Genomic DNA, 16,293 nt, shown 5'->3' on the forward strand with positions numbered 1-16,293 from the left:
GTAAAAATCAGAGGCAGGATTTGAACCCACTTCTCTTGAACCAACACTTTCTTCATTCTCTTTCTCTGTGTGAGAAACAGTAAGTAGGTCAATTTGATTGGAATAATAGAAACAAATCTGAAGAGGTAGGTAGATGTTTACTTAGAGAAGGCTTTGAATGTCTGATTGAAAACATTATGTTTTATTCTAAAGGCAATAGGGAGCCACTGGAGGTTTTTCAATGGAGGAAATAACATGATTTCGTCTGTGTTGCAAGAATACTGATTTGGCAACTGCTTGAAGGATGGCTTATAAAGGGCAGAAGCTAAAAGCAGGGAGAACAACTAGGAAGCTATTGCAGTAGTCTAGGAAAGAGGTAGTGAAGGCCTGAACTAGATTAGAGGATTTGTGTATGGAGAGAAGAAGATGGATAATAATAGCAGCTAACATTTATATATGGGACCTACTATATTGTGCACTGTATAATTATTATCTCATTGAATCCTCACAACAACCTTAGGAGAGAGGTGCTATTATAATCCCCATTGTATAGATGAGGAAATTGAGCCAAACAGAGGTTAAGTGACTTGCCCAGGGTCATGTAGCTAGCAAGTGTCTGAGGCTTCATTTGAATTCAGATCCTGACTCAACTCCCAGGGTTCTATCCATTGTACCAACACAAGAATTGGTGACAGATTAAATATAGAATGTGAGTAAAAGGGAAGACTCACAGGTGACTCCATGGTTGCAAACCTGGATAACTGGTTGCCCACGACAGAAATAGAAGTATTTGGAATAGGCTTTGAGGAAAACGCAATTTATATCATATTCTATTAATACAATTACTCATATACTTGAATGGAATAAGAATGAGGAATTAAGAGAGACTAGCATTTCTAGCGTGAGCCTTTTTGAGGCTGTCCACCCACCTTTGGTGTCCACTTTCTATCCAACCCTCTAGGCAAGTCTTTGCAGTGGTTCTCAAACTTTTTTGGCCTACCGCCCCCTTTCCAGAAAAAATATTACTTCGTGCCCCTGTCACATACTATCACTGCCCCCTTACTGTTATTCACCGCCCCCAAATGCACCTGTGATCATTACCGCTCCCCTGGATTGCTGCAGCACCCACCAGGGGGCAGTGGCGTCCACTTTGGGAATCACTGCTTTGAAGCTACAAGTTGTACAGAAGTTGCCATTCGGCTTTGATCCAGGGAATTTTCTCCACCCAGTAGTTCTTATTCTAATCAAGGTCCCATCCTCTTCCCTGTCAGTTAGTTACTTCATCTGACCTCAAGACAGTGTTCTTTCCACTGACTTTCTTCTGCGAAGGCTAAGTTATCACTTCTTGGTCTTGGATGAGATGGGGCTTGGGATTTCATTTGCTTGGGGAAATTCTGATGAGGAAATTCCATTCGTCAATTCAGAGATCTCCAAAAAGATCTTGATGATGGAAGTAGGAATCAATTAATTTAATTATTTATAAAATTACAATTTATGCTTTATTTCATTAAATCATTTATTTAATTAATTTAACTATGAAATTCAGTAGGGATAAATGCAAAATGTTACACCAGGGAATAATAAATCAACTTCACAGGCATAAGATGGGGTAAGGAAGTAAATAAGCAGTTATTAAGTCCTACTATGTGCTAGCCACTGTTCTAAGCAATTAAAAAGATTTCATTTTGGGGCAGGTATATGGCTCAGAGGATAGAGAGAAGCAGGTGTGGAGATAGGAGGTCCTGGGTTCAAATCTGACCTCAGAACCTACCTTGCTGTATGACTCTGGGCAAGTCACTTAATTCCAATTGCCTAGTCATTACTGCTCTTCTGCCTTGGAACCAATACTTAGTATTGTAAGGATTTAAAAAAAAGATAAAGAAAACTAAGGAACAACAATAAAAGTTTTCTATATTTAAGGGAAGCACTTGTACTAAGACATTTTCTCTGCATGTCTACTGATATTCTGAATGACTGACTATGGACTCTTAACTCTGTTCGTCTGCATCTTAAATTCTAGTAGTGGCCCATGTGCCTTTTCTTCTTTTCAACAATTAGTGAATTAATATGGTGAATCAACAATGAGACGTGTTTCATTTTGTGAGAAATTCAGAGTGCAGTGGGGCCATTGTGTTCTTTATTTAATTGGGTATATTTGAAGGGAAAGGAAAAGCCCAGGTCCTGATTCCCATCTCTCTGCTACAAATTGCCCTAGAATTTACAGATCAATTTTGAACAGCTGTTATTATAAGCTAGACTTTTAAATTGATGTTTTTCTGGTTTGCTAATAAATATGTGTCTGAGTAGCTTGTAATGATTCAGGTTGCTAAACAGTTTTTCCCCCCATGTACCTATTGATCTGTCTTGAAAAAGTACCGTATTTGCTTTCTGTTTATTTATAGAACTATAATACCTTGTCATTACATCCTATGCTCTAGATCCTTAATGGGCTGACCACAGTGACAAAAGTAAAAAAGTTAAAAACAAAGTGACAAAAGTAAAAATCACTTTTTAGAATAATGGACCCAAAGAGGAATTCTCAGAGATAGGATTAAACTATATTTTAAATCTTGGGAAATAAATCCACATTGTTTCTACCAAATACGTGTACATTTCCTTAAAATTGCTTTGTTCTATTTGCTTTTGACCCTCAGTAATGCCATGATTGGCTGAATTTGCTCATGAAGTCTTGAATGTTTCTCATAACATCATGCTTCACATTGATGAGAAACTAGTGGCATCATATTTGCTTGGTTTTCAAGGTCTGTTGAATCATGTGTGTTAGCTGGATATGTCATGGGGATAGTTATATGAATTCTGTTTCTTTAAAAGTTCCCTCATTTTGTATTATATATATCTGAAAAAAAAAAAGATTTTGGCTGAAGCCAAGTTGTAGATTTTAAGGAGCTAAAATACAGCTCTTTTAGGCAAAGCCTCTTGGCAGCTTTGATTGGTTAGCTTTTTTTTTTTTAATTTTTAAAAGTTTATTTATTTAATTAAGTTAGAATATTTTTCAACGGTTCCACGATTCATGTTCTTTCCCTCCCCTTCTCCCACCCCACTCCCATAGCCAAAGAGCAATTCCACTGGATTTTACATGTGTCGTTGATCAAGACCTATTTCTATATTATTAATATTTGCACTAGGTTGATCTGAAGTTAGTTCTAAGATATAAGGGGATAGCTAAGTGCTGCAGTGGATAGAACATTGGGCCTGGAATCAGGAAGACTTGAGTTCAAACTTGGTCTCAGGCTCTTACTAGCTGTATGACCAGGGGGAAGTCATTTAACCTCTATTTGCCTTAGTTCCTCATCTATAAAATGGGAACACACTGGAAAAGGAAATGGCCAACCACTCTAGTATTTTTGCCAGGAAAACCTCATAGACAAACAATTATGGAATCATGTAGAGTTGGACTTGACTGAACAACTAAGGCAGAGAGAATTGAAGGTGATTTTTTAGGAAAGAAAATCAAAGGAACTTATAGCAATGTTAAAATAAAGGTTTTTATTTTTGGTATTTCTTTTGGAAAAGACAATCACAATTTTTATTGTGTTTGGTGAAAAGTGAGATACTGGGTGAGTGTTCCTTATTATAATGTATATAATTATAAGATGTTAGGATTATAGATTTAGAACTGGAAAGAATCCTTGATGGACGATCTATGGATCAGGTTGAAATATTCTCATTTTTCAGAATAATGGGAATATTGTTGAATTTGTTGAATGGAGTTACCTTGTTTTCTCTTGATTGGGAGGACAAAGAGTGCAAATTATTTAAAGTGATATGAAGTGATAACCAAAACTCCACCATTCATTAAGAGGTTCTCAGGTTACTTGAGAGATCTATAGAGGGTACAGGTAGGTTCCCATGAATCCCATGAAATGATTGCTTTATTCTTATTTACACTGAAAACTTCCATCAGACTGGAACCAAGGACCACATTTTACATAATTATAGCTTCAAATAATGTGAATTGAAATGCATACAACCACTTTATGGGATTCATTATTAGTCCTAATTCAAGCTTAGCTATACAACTAGGAAGTGACCATGGCCTCCCTGAATCCTTCTTATGTATCACTCCCCTCCACACATTTACACTGCAGATTATATATATATTTGATCTATTCACTGTTTCTCACACAGAATTCTCCATCTCCTGCTTTTGTGTCATTTTATCGACTGTCTCCTATACCTAGAATACTCTCCCTCATCTCTATCTTCTAAAATCCCTGGCTTCCTTGGCTTAACTGCCACCTTCAGCATGAGGTCTTTTTTGGCATCACCAACATCCAATTTCCAGTGTCATTCTCTACTAGATTTTGTAGTAATTACTTTTTATATATTTCGTATATACCTCTGTAATCTGTTTCAAATACCTCTACTCCAGAGACTATAAATATTGTTATATAGTTTAAGAGTCAAATAGAATATTGCAAAAAAGTCAGTGTTCATGAGAAAGTTGAAAAATATCTTTCTATAAGGTATTTCTTTCCATAAAATTTAGAGGAGCAGGAAGAGATAGAGAGAGAGAGAGAGAGAGATAGATAGATAGATAGATAGAGAGAGAGAGAGAGAGAGATAAAGAGAGATAAAGACACACACAGAGACAGAGACAGAGATAGAGGCAGAGATGGAGGGAAGGAGGGAGAGAGAGAGGAGAGTATCATATTTGATCTATGAGGTAAAATGTATGCCAATAACTTGACGGAAACAAGAGATTGTTTCTTGTCATGATTGGGAAGAAGTTGGAGAAGATAGAGAGATAGGAATATGATTTTATTTTTTTAAACCCTTATCTTCCGTCTTGTAGTCAATACTATGTATTGGCTCCAAGGCAGAAGAATGGTAAAGGTAGGCAATGGGGGTCAAATGACTTGCTCAGGGTCACATAGCTTGGAAGTCAGATTTGAACCCAGGACACCCCATCTCTGGGCCTGGCTCTCAATCCACTGAGCTACCCAGCTGCCCCCTGATTTTATGATTTTTAAGGAGATACTTTGCTTAATTTCTTGAGAGAAATTGAATGGTATAGGACTGCTTTTCAGAAGTGAAGAGAATGTCAACTGACATTAAATTGAAAATTTGTGGTGGCTGACTGTAATCCTTCACATGGCCAAAATATGATTAATTATGCCTTTATGTTTATTATTTATTTCATGTATTTATAAATTGTATGTTCAGCAATTTTAATATTTAATTTTAGGAAGTTAAGCAATTCATTACTTAGGAAAAAAATAACTGTACTTTTGGGGTAAAGAATGTCTTAATTTCATTAAACCAACATATGTGGGTAAGACCATAAGTGATATCATAGATTTAGAATTGGAAGTGACCTTAGAGAACATCAAGTCCAACTCCCTTATTTTGCAGATAAAGAAATTGAGACTCAAAGAGGTTAAGTGATCTGTTCAGGATAATGCACCTAATAAATGTTTATTGTCTCCTCTGTTACAATATAAGATTTTTAGAGGCTAGGACTGTTTAATTTTTGCCTTTGTGTTTCCAGAGCCTAGCACAATCCCTGGTATTTAATAAATGATTGATTGCATAATTGACCATGACCCTGTGTACCCAGGTGGGTGAATACTAAAACTGGCTTGGGGGATGTTTTCAAATGGAAAATGTCACTCTTTTTTTTTAAGTAGTCATTTAAAATTAAATGTTGAGCCTCAAATTCTCTTTCTCTCTTTCCCTCCTTTCCCCCCTTACTGAAACTGGTAAGCTATCTGATATAGATTTTACATGTGCAATAATGTAAAACAGAAAATGTTATCCTTATTTGGAACCCATGAAGCACTTAGCCATTCTAAGCTAAAGGGAATTGGGTTGGGGGCAGCTGGGTAGCTCAGTGGATTGAGAGTCAGGCCTAGAGATGGGAGGTCCTAGGTTCAAATCTGGACTCAGACACTTCCCGGCTGTGTGACCCTGGGCAAGTCACTTAACCCCCATTGCCCACCCTTACCACTCTTCCACCTAGGAGCCAAAACACAGAAGTTAAGGGTTAAAAAAATAAAATAAAGGGAATTGGGATGATCCATGTTGATAGGTAACTAGGTGGTACAGTGGATAGAATGCTGGGCCTGGAGTCAAGAAGACTCATCTTTCTGAATTCAAATCTGACCTCAGACATCTACTAGCTATGTGACTCCAGAGAAATCACTTAACCTTGTTTGCCTTAGTTTCTTCATTTCTAAAATGAGCTGGGGAAGCAATGACAAACCATTCTAGTACCTTTGCTAAGAAAATCTCAAATGGGATCTTGAATAGTCAAACATGACTGAAAATGACTAAGAACAATTGAATGATGATAGACAAGTGGAAGTTTAGCAGGTAAGAATATTTTAAGAATTGTAATTTTTAGTCTGGGATTAAGGAATTTTATATGCTAGATTAGTTCTAGACTTCTTGTCTTCCTTAGTGGTCTTGGGTCCTCTGATTCTGTAATGAGGAAACTACTTTCTAAGGCACCATAGCAGGAAACAGAGAATTTTTGGCTTCTCTCAGAAGCAAGAACATCTATTATTTGCCTTGGGGATAGAATGGGATGAAAAATTGGACACCTTACCACCATATAGCATTAAAATCAAGAGAATCTTTAACTGTCAAGTTAGCTCCAAGATTCAGCCTATTATTTGTTTAGAATCTCAGCAAACCAAGGACTATTTAATATTTCTATAGCCTGGTTCTTTCTAAGTATGTTTCCCAGTGTGTGTGTGTGGGGGGGGGGGGAGGGAGTGGAGAGGGGAAGGACAATGTGAAGGGGGAGAAATTTTCTCCTTTTGCCCAATTAATAAAGAGAAAGGAGGGGGGATCTTGAACATACCAATCCATCTGATATTTTCTAGATTGAATATGCTGGTCTGTTGGTCCCAGCTTCTGGTACTCTAATGATTAAGATAAAGGAGGAGCTTTGGTTTACATGATTTGAAGCTTTCATAATCCATGACAGAGCTGTAACAAATCCTAAATCAAGGAGAGCAAAGTAAGAAAAATGAAGGAGGAAATAATTTGAAATATTTTGTTGGAAAATATACTTATTTATGTTGCAAGATCTCTCCATTCAGTCAATTCTAAGTGGCACTGATTTAATTTTCATTAGTATCTTGTGCTTTGCCCATAGTAATTGCTTAATAAATATTAGTTGCATGCATTAATTACAGTATTTAGACAATCTGGTGCAGCACTTGAAAAATGGAGAGAAAAGATAGGTCATGTTTCTATGTAGCCACCTAGATCAACTGTTTTGGTTTTAATTATTTTATTTGGTCTTAAACTATTGATCATCAGGTGATACTTAAACTTATTATGAAGACAGTTAAATACATCAGAAATACCTTATTTTTAGGGGGCTGGATATTTAGATAGGTAGATAGATGGATTTGATAGACAGATAAGCATTTATTTAGCTTATATTATGTTCGCTTATATTGTTGTTCGGTCTTTTTAGTCGTCCCCGACCCTTTGTGATTGTATTTGGGGTTTTCTTGGCAAAGATACAGGAATGATTTGCCATTTCCTTCTCCAGCTCCTTTGACAGATGAAGAACCTGAGGCAAACAGGGTCAAGTAACTTCCTGAGGGTCACACAGCTAGTAAGTGTCTGAAGTAAAATTTGAACTCAGGTCTTCCTTTCTCTAGGGCCAATGCTCTATCCATTGCATCGCCTAATTGCTCTACTACAAGTACTTTTTTCTTTTTTTAATTCATTTTTTTCTTTTTTAGAAAAATTTTCCATGGTTACGTGATTCATTTTCTTTCTCTCCCTCCAACCTCCACCCCCATAGCTGATGTGCATTTCCACTAAGTTTTACATGTGTCATTAATCAAGACCTATTTCCATATTATTGATAATTGCACTAGTGTGGTCATTTAGAGTCTACAACCCCAATCATATCCCCATCATCCCAAGTGTTCAAGCAGTTGTTTTTCTTCTGTGTTTCTGCTCCCACAGTTCTTCCTCTGAATGTGGGTAGCATTCTTTCTCATAAGTCCCTCAGAATTGTTCTGGGTCATTTACAAGTACTTTTTAACATTTATGTTTTTGGTCATGTGGGCAGTCCATTAGATTAACAAATAGCCAGGTGCCATAGATGGGTTATAGATTTAGGGTTGGAAAGATCTTTAGAGCTGGACCCAGAATAGAAGAGGAGGAAGAGATGGGGCAAGATTGCATTTGGGAAATAGCAGATCACTATCAATAATTCATAGGACCATGGGATTGCTACTATAGAGCTGGAAGGGGCATCATAGGTTACTGAGTTAAAAACTTAAATTTCACAGATGAGAAAATATGAGATTAAAACACTTGCCCAGGGTCATACATGTAGTAAGTAGCAAAGTCAAGATTTGAACCTGGGTACTCTGACACCAGATCTAATACTCCAGCCACTATCAAAGGAAGGCTTAAAGGAGAAGCAGTTTGGCACAATGAATAGAGCATTGGACTCAGAGTGAAGAAGTAGAGTAAAGAAGAAAATGTCCAATCTTGCCTTGGACACTTATTAGGTGTATGACCCTTGGGGAGTCACTTAACTACTCTCGATTTCAGTTTTCTCATTTGTAAAATAGGAATAATAGCCAATCATAGAATAAGTGGTATATCTCTTCCATCTACTTCATAAAGTTGTTTTGACAGGCAAATGAGATAATATGTATAAAATCCCTTGCAAATGTTAAAATGTAATTTAAATGTCCATTATTATTATTATAATGCTTTGCAAACCTTAAAGAGCTATACAAATATTAACTATTATGATTGCCATGTCACCTCCCTGGAGACACTCATCTCAGGCTGCCCCAATGCTACAAAAGCACCTCTTTTTTTAACTCTGAAAGTCTCTTGGAGGTGCTCTCCTGGGATGGAAAGATCTCAGAAGAAGCAAAATTGCATCTGACTCAAAGGGAAGTAGATGTGAATGGGTTGTGGTGTATTAGCAACAGTAGCACATGAGACAAATAAAAGTAACCAAAGGTATCATTATGGAGAGGTACGTTGGTATTAAAGAAGTGGGCCATGATGAACAGGACGAACATAAAAAAAAATCTGGAAAGACTTACATAAAATGATGCAAAGTGAAGAGAGTAGAACCAGGGCAATATTGTTACACAGTAACAGCAATAATGTACATCATCAGCTCTGAATGAATTAACTATTACCAGCAGTGTAAGGATCCAAGACAAATTCCAAGAGACTCATGATGAAAAAGACTCTCCACCTGCAGAGAAGGAACTGATGGAGTCTGAATGCAGACTGAAGCATACCATTTGTCACTTTATCTCTTTGATGACTTTTTTTCTGGTAGAGACCACATATGTCTTCATTCACAATATGACCAATGTGGAAATATGTATTGCATGATATTACATTTAAAACCTGCATCATATTACCTGTCATCTTGGGGAGGGGAGAAGAGAGAGAGAGAGAAAAGGAGAGCATGGACTGCAAAATGTCAGAGAATGATTATTAGGAATTGTATCAACATGTAAAAAAGTTTTTTTAATTAAAAAAAAAAAAGAAATGGACCAGTCATGTACAGAGTGAATGAGAAGAGGAAGAGGACCTGGACAGGAACTACATTAGTCTCCATGAGATAAATGTTCCCAGTCTGCAGGTGTTTTTATTTTTAAATCCTTACCTGTCTTAGAATCAATACTATGTATTGGTCCCAAGGCAGAAGAGTGGTAAAGGCTAGGCAATGGGCATTAAGTAACTTGCCCAGGGTCATACAGCTAGGAAGTGTCTGAGGCCAGATTTGAACCCAGAATCTCCCACCTCTGGGCCTGGCTCTCAATCAATCCACTGAGCCACTTAGCTGCTCCTGTGACAAAGCATTTTGCTGAAAAGTAAAAAAAAATCAATCATATGGATGTGTTTGTTCTACATGATGTTAGACATCTGAATATTTGTAAACATTTTCAATACTCCTCAGTTTTGAAACATCTGGATATTTTGTATGATATGGAAACATCCAGATGATAGGAATGAATTTATATCTTCTAGCATTTTGCCCTTGAAGATTACATGACAAGAATCCATTGCCAATTAAATACTAGTGACAAACCTTATTTTTATCTTTATCTCACTTCTTATTTCATCTATCTTCTCTACCCTCTTTCCACATTATCGCAGCTATTTATTTCAATCAACCACAAAGCATAAGGCTACCTAGAGACCATGGGCATCTACGGGGTGTGGTGGATAGAGCACTGGACTTGGAATCATCTCATCTTCGTGAGTTTGAATCTGATCCCAGACACTTATGTGACCCTGGGCAAGCCACTTAACCCTGTTCCTCATCTAAAATGAGCTGGAGAAGGAAATGGCAAACCACTCCAGTATCTTTGCCAAGAAAACCCAGAATGAAGTCATGAAGAACCAGACAAGACTGAAAAATGACTTAACCACAACAACCTAGAGATCTTATATTTTCTCACCTGAATGGCCCTTCCACAGGTCTACTTCTATAATCTCAACTGATCAAAATTTACTTTTGTGAAGGAAAGGGAGGTTTGATGTTCCGGAGAAACTAAGGGGGCAGCTAGGTGATTCAATGGGTTGAGAGCCTGGCCTAGAGATGGGAGGTCCTGGGTTCAAATCTGTATTCAGACACGTCCTAGCTTTGTGACCCTGGGCAAGTCACTTAATGCCCATTGCCTAGCCCTTACTCCTCTTCTGCCTTGGAACCAATACACAGTATTGATTCTAAGGTAGAAGGTAAGGGTTTTATAAAAGAGAAAAATATAGTGAAAAATAATATGCTTCTGTCTGCATTCAGACTATATCAACTCTTTCTTTGGAGGTGGATAGCATTTTTCATCACAAATTCTTTGGAATATTGCTGTTGATCAGTATTGCGGTTACTATGTACAATGTTCTGCTGGTTCTGCTCACTTCACTTTGTATCAGTTCATGTAAGTCTTTCCAGATTTTTCTGAATTCATCCTGTTTGCCATTCCTTATAGTACAATAGTATTCCATTACAATCCTATACCACAACTTTTTCAGTCATTCCCTAATTTATGGAGATTTCCTCAATTTCCAATTCTTTGCCATTTTTTTCTCATACATTTCTAACAATTATAAAATAACATTTTGGCCAATAGATGTAGCTGGCAAAATTATCAAACTATTTTTTGTGGATATTTTATAAAAATTAAATTTTATTTTACAGAATATCTAGACCTAGACCTATATTTATAGCTGCCTAAACCTATATAGTCACAAATGCATATATTTAAACCCATAATTTAATTAAAACATACATATAGAGTACATAAATATATGTACTTCAAAGTATTTATTTACATATTTCCCTTATTGAAATCCGGTTATTCTATTATTGTGACATGGAGGTAACTTTAAAATCTTTAAAGAAAACTATCAGTATCTTTTGTTTCTGCATCACTATCCTTCATTCCTTCTTTCTTTCTTTCCATAACCTTTACCTTCTGTCTCATTAACAATTCTAAGACAGAAGGCCAAAGGCAAGGGAAATGGTGTTAAATGACTTGCCCAAGGTCACATAGCTAGGAAGTGTCTGAGGCCAGATTTGAACCCCATCCTCCTGATTCCAAGCCCAGTGCTCTATCTACAGTGCCACCTAGCTGCCCCATTACTGCCATTTCCAAATGCACTTCTCCCCTTACAAGGAGCCATCCCTGATAACAAAGACTGAAAAAAAAAAAGAGAAAGAGAAAAGCTCAGCAAGATGATCCAGTTCACCAACCAAGCATTATAATACATGAAATGCTCCACTCTTATAGTTCCTAATATCTGCAAAGAAGGGAGAGGGTTATATTTTCTCATTGAAGAGAAAGCCTGCTCTAAGACACAGAGGGGAAAGATTCTTGTGCAGGAAAAGCCATAAGCAGGCCAGTTTGACTGTCAAGGAGAAAGCATGAGGGAAAGGAATATGAAACCATCTAGCAAAGAAAAACTGAAGTGAGATTATGAAGGATTTTTAACGCCCCAAAGAGATGGAAGTAGTGAACCTCTGAAGCTTCTTGAGCAGAGGACAATATCAAATTTCTGATTCCTAGATAAGTAGCTTATTGCTGTATTTATTTGTTAGAAGGAATATTTAGTGCAACAATACTGATTATTGATGAAATGTTTGCCTATATATGCACATGTGCCACTTAGTATGTAGGTATGTGTTTGTGTATTATTTTAATATTTGTGCATCCATAGTATTGTTTCTTTTATTTTTAAAACCCTTACTTTCTGTCTTAGAATCAAAACTGTGTATTGGTTCCAAGGCAGAAGAGTGGGAAGGGCTAGGCAATGGGGGCTAAGTGACTTGCTCAGGATCACACAGCTAAGAAGTGTCTGTGGTCAGATTTGAACCCAAGACCTCCCATCTCTGGGTCTGGCTCTCAATCCACTGAGCCACCCAGCTGTCCCTGCATCCATGGTATTGGATAATATGAATTATGTTGCTTTTTTAGTTTAAGCTTCCATGAGGCAGATACTATGTCACTTTTGGCTAGAACATTGCTTTATTTGTTAATCAAATCAATTCTATCATTGCTTCTGGAGAGGGAATGCCAATTGAGACTTCTTACTCCACTCACATACCTCAGGACTCCACAGAACAAGATTCCTTTCTCTGGCCACCACTTCCCTTTATCTGTTGTATTCTTTTTATTAAGTAGCTTGAGGGTAGAGACCAGGAATATGCTGGTAAATATTTCCTCATCTGGAAAAAGGGACAGTTGGGTAGTAGAGTGGTTAGAGCACTGAGCTTGGAATCAGGAAGACTCATCTTCCTGAGTTTAAAGCTGACTTTAGACTCTAGCTGTATGACCCTGGGCAAGTCTCTCTTTCCCTTAAAAACAAACAAATAAACAAAAAACTCTTACCTTCCATCTTAGAATCAGGACTATGTATTGTTGCTAAGGCATAAGAGTGGTAAAGATTAGGCAATGGGGGTTAAATGACTTGCACAGGGTCACACAGCTAGGAAGTGTCTAAGGCCAAATTTAAACCCAGGATCTCTTGTCTCCAGGCCTGGCTCTCAAACCATAAGCCACCTACCTGCCCTCTCTGGGCATATCTCTTAACCCTGTTTGATTCAGATTCCTCATCTGTAAAAATGAACTAGAAAAGGAAAGGGCAAACCTTTCTAGTATCTTTGCGCCTCCCCCCCCCCCGAAAAAAAATCCCCAAATGGGGTCATGAAGAGTCAAACATGACTGAGCAACCACAACCAACATCTTTAGATGGAGGAAAAAATCTTTAGATGGGGGGAAAAAGTATGTAAGATAAACTTTTAAGTTCAATCTATATTATTAACATTTTTTTGCATTACTTTACTGAATAGAGACAACCAACAAAAAGACAAGTCAAGATCTGATCTGTAGTGTTTTCTGATTTCTGAGGGGTGAATGCCCACACTGAAAATTAACAGTCAATTCTGTCAGCCTTTTGGAGCTGGCTCCAGCAAGCTTCTGGTAGAGATCAAGTTTTAGATCTGAATTCCCAGTGCCTAGCACAGTGCTTCGCACCTAGTGGCTGCTTAAAAAAATGCTTTTCATTCATTCTTTCTTTGAAAATTTGTAAACATCTTCAATATTCCTTAGCTTTGAAGCATCTGGCTACTTTGTAGAGAGCAAATGTCCATTTGATAGAAATGAATTAATTTATTTTGCCCTGGAAGATCCCTCACAAGTATCCTGAGCCACTAATGACTTTATTTTTTAAACTCATCTTTTATTGCCTGTACCTTCTCCGCCTTTACCCCACACTATCACGACTAAAACAACAATAACAAAAAATTAAACACCCCTTACAGGCCCACTATTCCTGATGGTCACTGGTTTAAGGACTATTGCTATTTCTGTTGGGTAGCTATGTGGGGTAGTGGACAGAGCATCAGGCCAGAAGTCAGGTTCATCTTCCTGAGTTCAGATCTAGCCTCAGACACTTACTATCTAGGTGACCCTGAGCAAGTCATTTAATCTTGTTTGACTCAAGATCCTCATCTGTAAAATGAGCTTGAAAAGGAAATGGGAAACCAACCCAGAATCTTTGCCAAGAAAACTCCAAATGTGTCACAGAGTCAGACATGACTGAAAAAGACCAAACAACAACTATCTAAATCACGAGACAACAATAGCAATATAATCCCTATTAGAAGAAAAGACCGTGATGAAAGTCTCCTGTAGACAGGTATCTGACAACCTTCTATGAAGCTTCCTGCTTGCTAAAAGCCAGCTTTTAAGAGATGTCCTATTTTTATTCATACTCACTTATTACCCTGATCTATAGCTACCTTTTCAAAATCAGCCAGTAGGTATATCTCTTAAGTCCTGGGCAAGGAGAGTGTGCTTTGAAAAATGGTTCTTAACCTGCCATCATGTCTTGCTGCTATGTTTGAAGGCTGGCAGCCCTTAGACAGTTTTTTTAAATCATGTATATTTTCATCAATCAATAAACACTTATTAAGCATATACTAGGTGCCAGACACTGTGCTGAGTGCTAACTTTCATCAGTTAATTGACTACTTTGCCATTTAGATTCTGCCCATTCTTTGGAAGGTTGTTTGAAAGTGGCTGCCATGCAAAGGGCAGCTAGGTAACACGGCGGATAGAGTGACAGGCTTAGAGTTGAGAGGACCTGGCTTCAAATCTGACCTCAGACACTTCCTAGCTGTGTGACCCTGGGCAAGTCACTTTAACCCCTATTGCCTAGCCTCTCATCACTTTTCTGCCTCAGAATTCATACTAATTATCCATATTAAGATGGAAGGTAAGGGTTTAAAAAAAAAGAAAAAAACATTTTCCATCGTGACCCAGTTGGTGTCAGTGTCAGCAACCTGGATTGTGGTCAGGAGCAGTTCAGCAACTCTTATTCCCTCTGCATTGGTCAAGTTAGTCAACCAACAAATATTAATCAAATTCCTACTACTTCATTAAAGCAAAGCTTCTGGTGCTTCAATTCTCTTTCCAATTATTGTTCAATTGTTTTTAAGCTGTGCCTAATTCTTTATGACCCTACTTGGAGTCTTCTTAGCAAAGATTAACTAGACTGCTTTACTATTTCTTTCTCTGGCTCGTTTTTATAGATGAGGAAACTGAGGCAAGAAGGGTTAAGTGACTTGCCCAGGCCCACACAGTAAGTGTGAGGCCAGATCTGAACTCAGGAGGATGATTCTTCCTGATTCCAGGCCAGGCACTCTATCTATTACACTTTGTAGCTGTCCCCTTTTCAAAAGTTTAGATAATTTAGTCATCTGGGAACTCATAATCAAATCACCAACTTTATCTGAAAATTGCAGGAAGTGGCATGCAAAGAAAAAAATTGTAGATTGGGGGAAAACCATCTTTCAACCTTGTTTTCATTATTGTAAAATGACAAATATTAAGTAGAAGTAGGATTCTGCATTTTTAAAAAGTCTTGATAAAAAGTTTGATATTAATATGGCATCTTTGTATATAAAAGCCTGAATCATGTATAAATAAGCATGTCTATCAGTATATGCTGGGCTGGAATCGATGTAATAAATGGCTGTCAAATTCAATAGAACCTTGGAAGCAGTACCTTATGGGAATAAAATTGCTTGGGAAAGCACATGGGAACGCAATGCTCTTTTCAAAACTTCTCTGTGATGAAAATACCAGGAAACGTTTTTCATTCTGGCATGTTTATACTTAAGTTTACTTTACAATGTACTTTGAAACAACATGAATTAGGGGAAAGAATACTGGGTTAGGAGTTGAGCCCCAGGTTCTTGTCTATACCACTGATTTTCTGTGTGATCTTAGTAAAGTCACTTAACTTCTATTTTTCAATTTCTTTGCCTGCCAATTGGAGATAACATTTATTTAACAAGCTTGGGTTTTTTTGTAGGAGTCTTTTGATTTTAGCACTGTAGAGATTCCCCTGGTGAAAAATCTCTAACAATGAAGATTTAGGATCATCATGAAAGTCAAATGAGATATTTTATAAAAGCTTTGAAAAAATTTAAATGTAAAATATTATTGTTTGTATAAATATGGAGGGCCCTTCTCCCTCTCACTTACACTGATGAGCAAAAACAGTCCCCAAGAGTAATGTAGGATTCTAGAGGTATCCCTGAGGGGCTAGAGGGTATCTTTCTATTGTTACTAATTCAAGCCTCTCATTCTGGTGTGTTCTCCATAGCATCAATTACCTGTTATAGTTAGTATCTTCCCTGTTTCCTTAACTGACCCAGTGATTTTATTGACCCCCCCCCCCCGTATCATTTAATCAATTGACACCTCATATATACTGAGAAGCTCTATCAAAAATAGAAGTTCCAGAGCATTTCTACCAATACCAGGAGCA

The sequence above is a fragment of the Gracilinanus agilis genome, chromosome 1 (genome assembly GCF_016433145.1).
Source record: "Gracilinanus agilis isolate LMUSP501 chromosome 1, AgileGrace, whole genome shotgun sequence".
Taxonomy (NCBI): Eukaryota; Metazoa; Chordata; class Mammalia; order Didelphimorphia; family Didelphidae; genus Gracilinanus; species Gracilinanus agilis.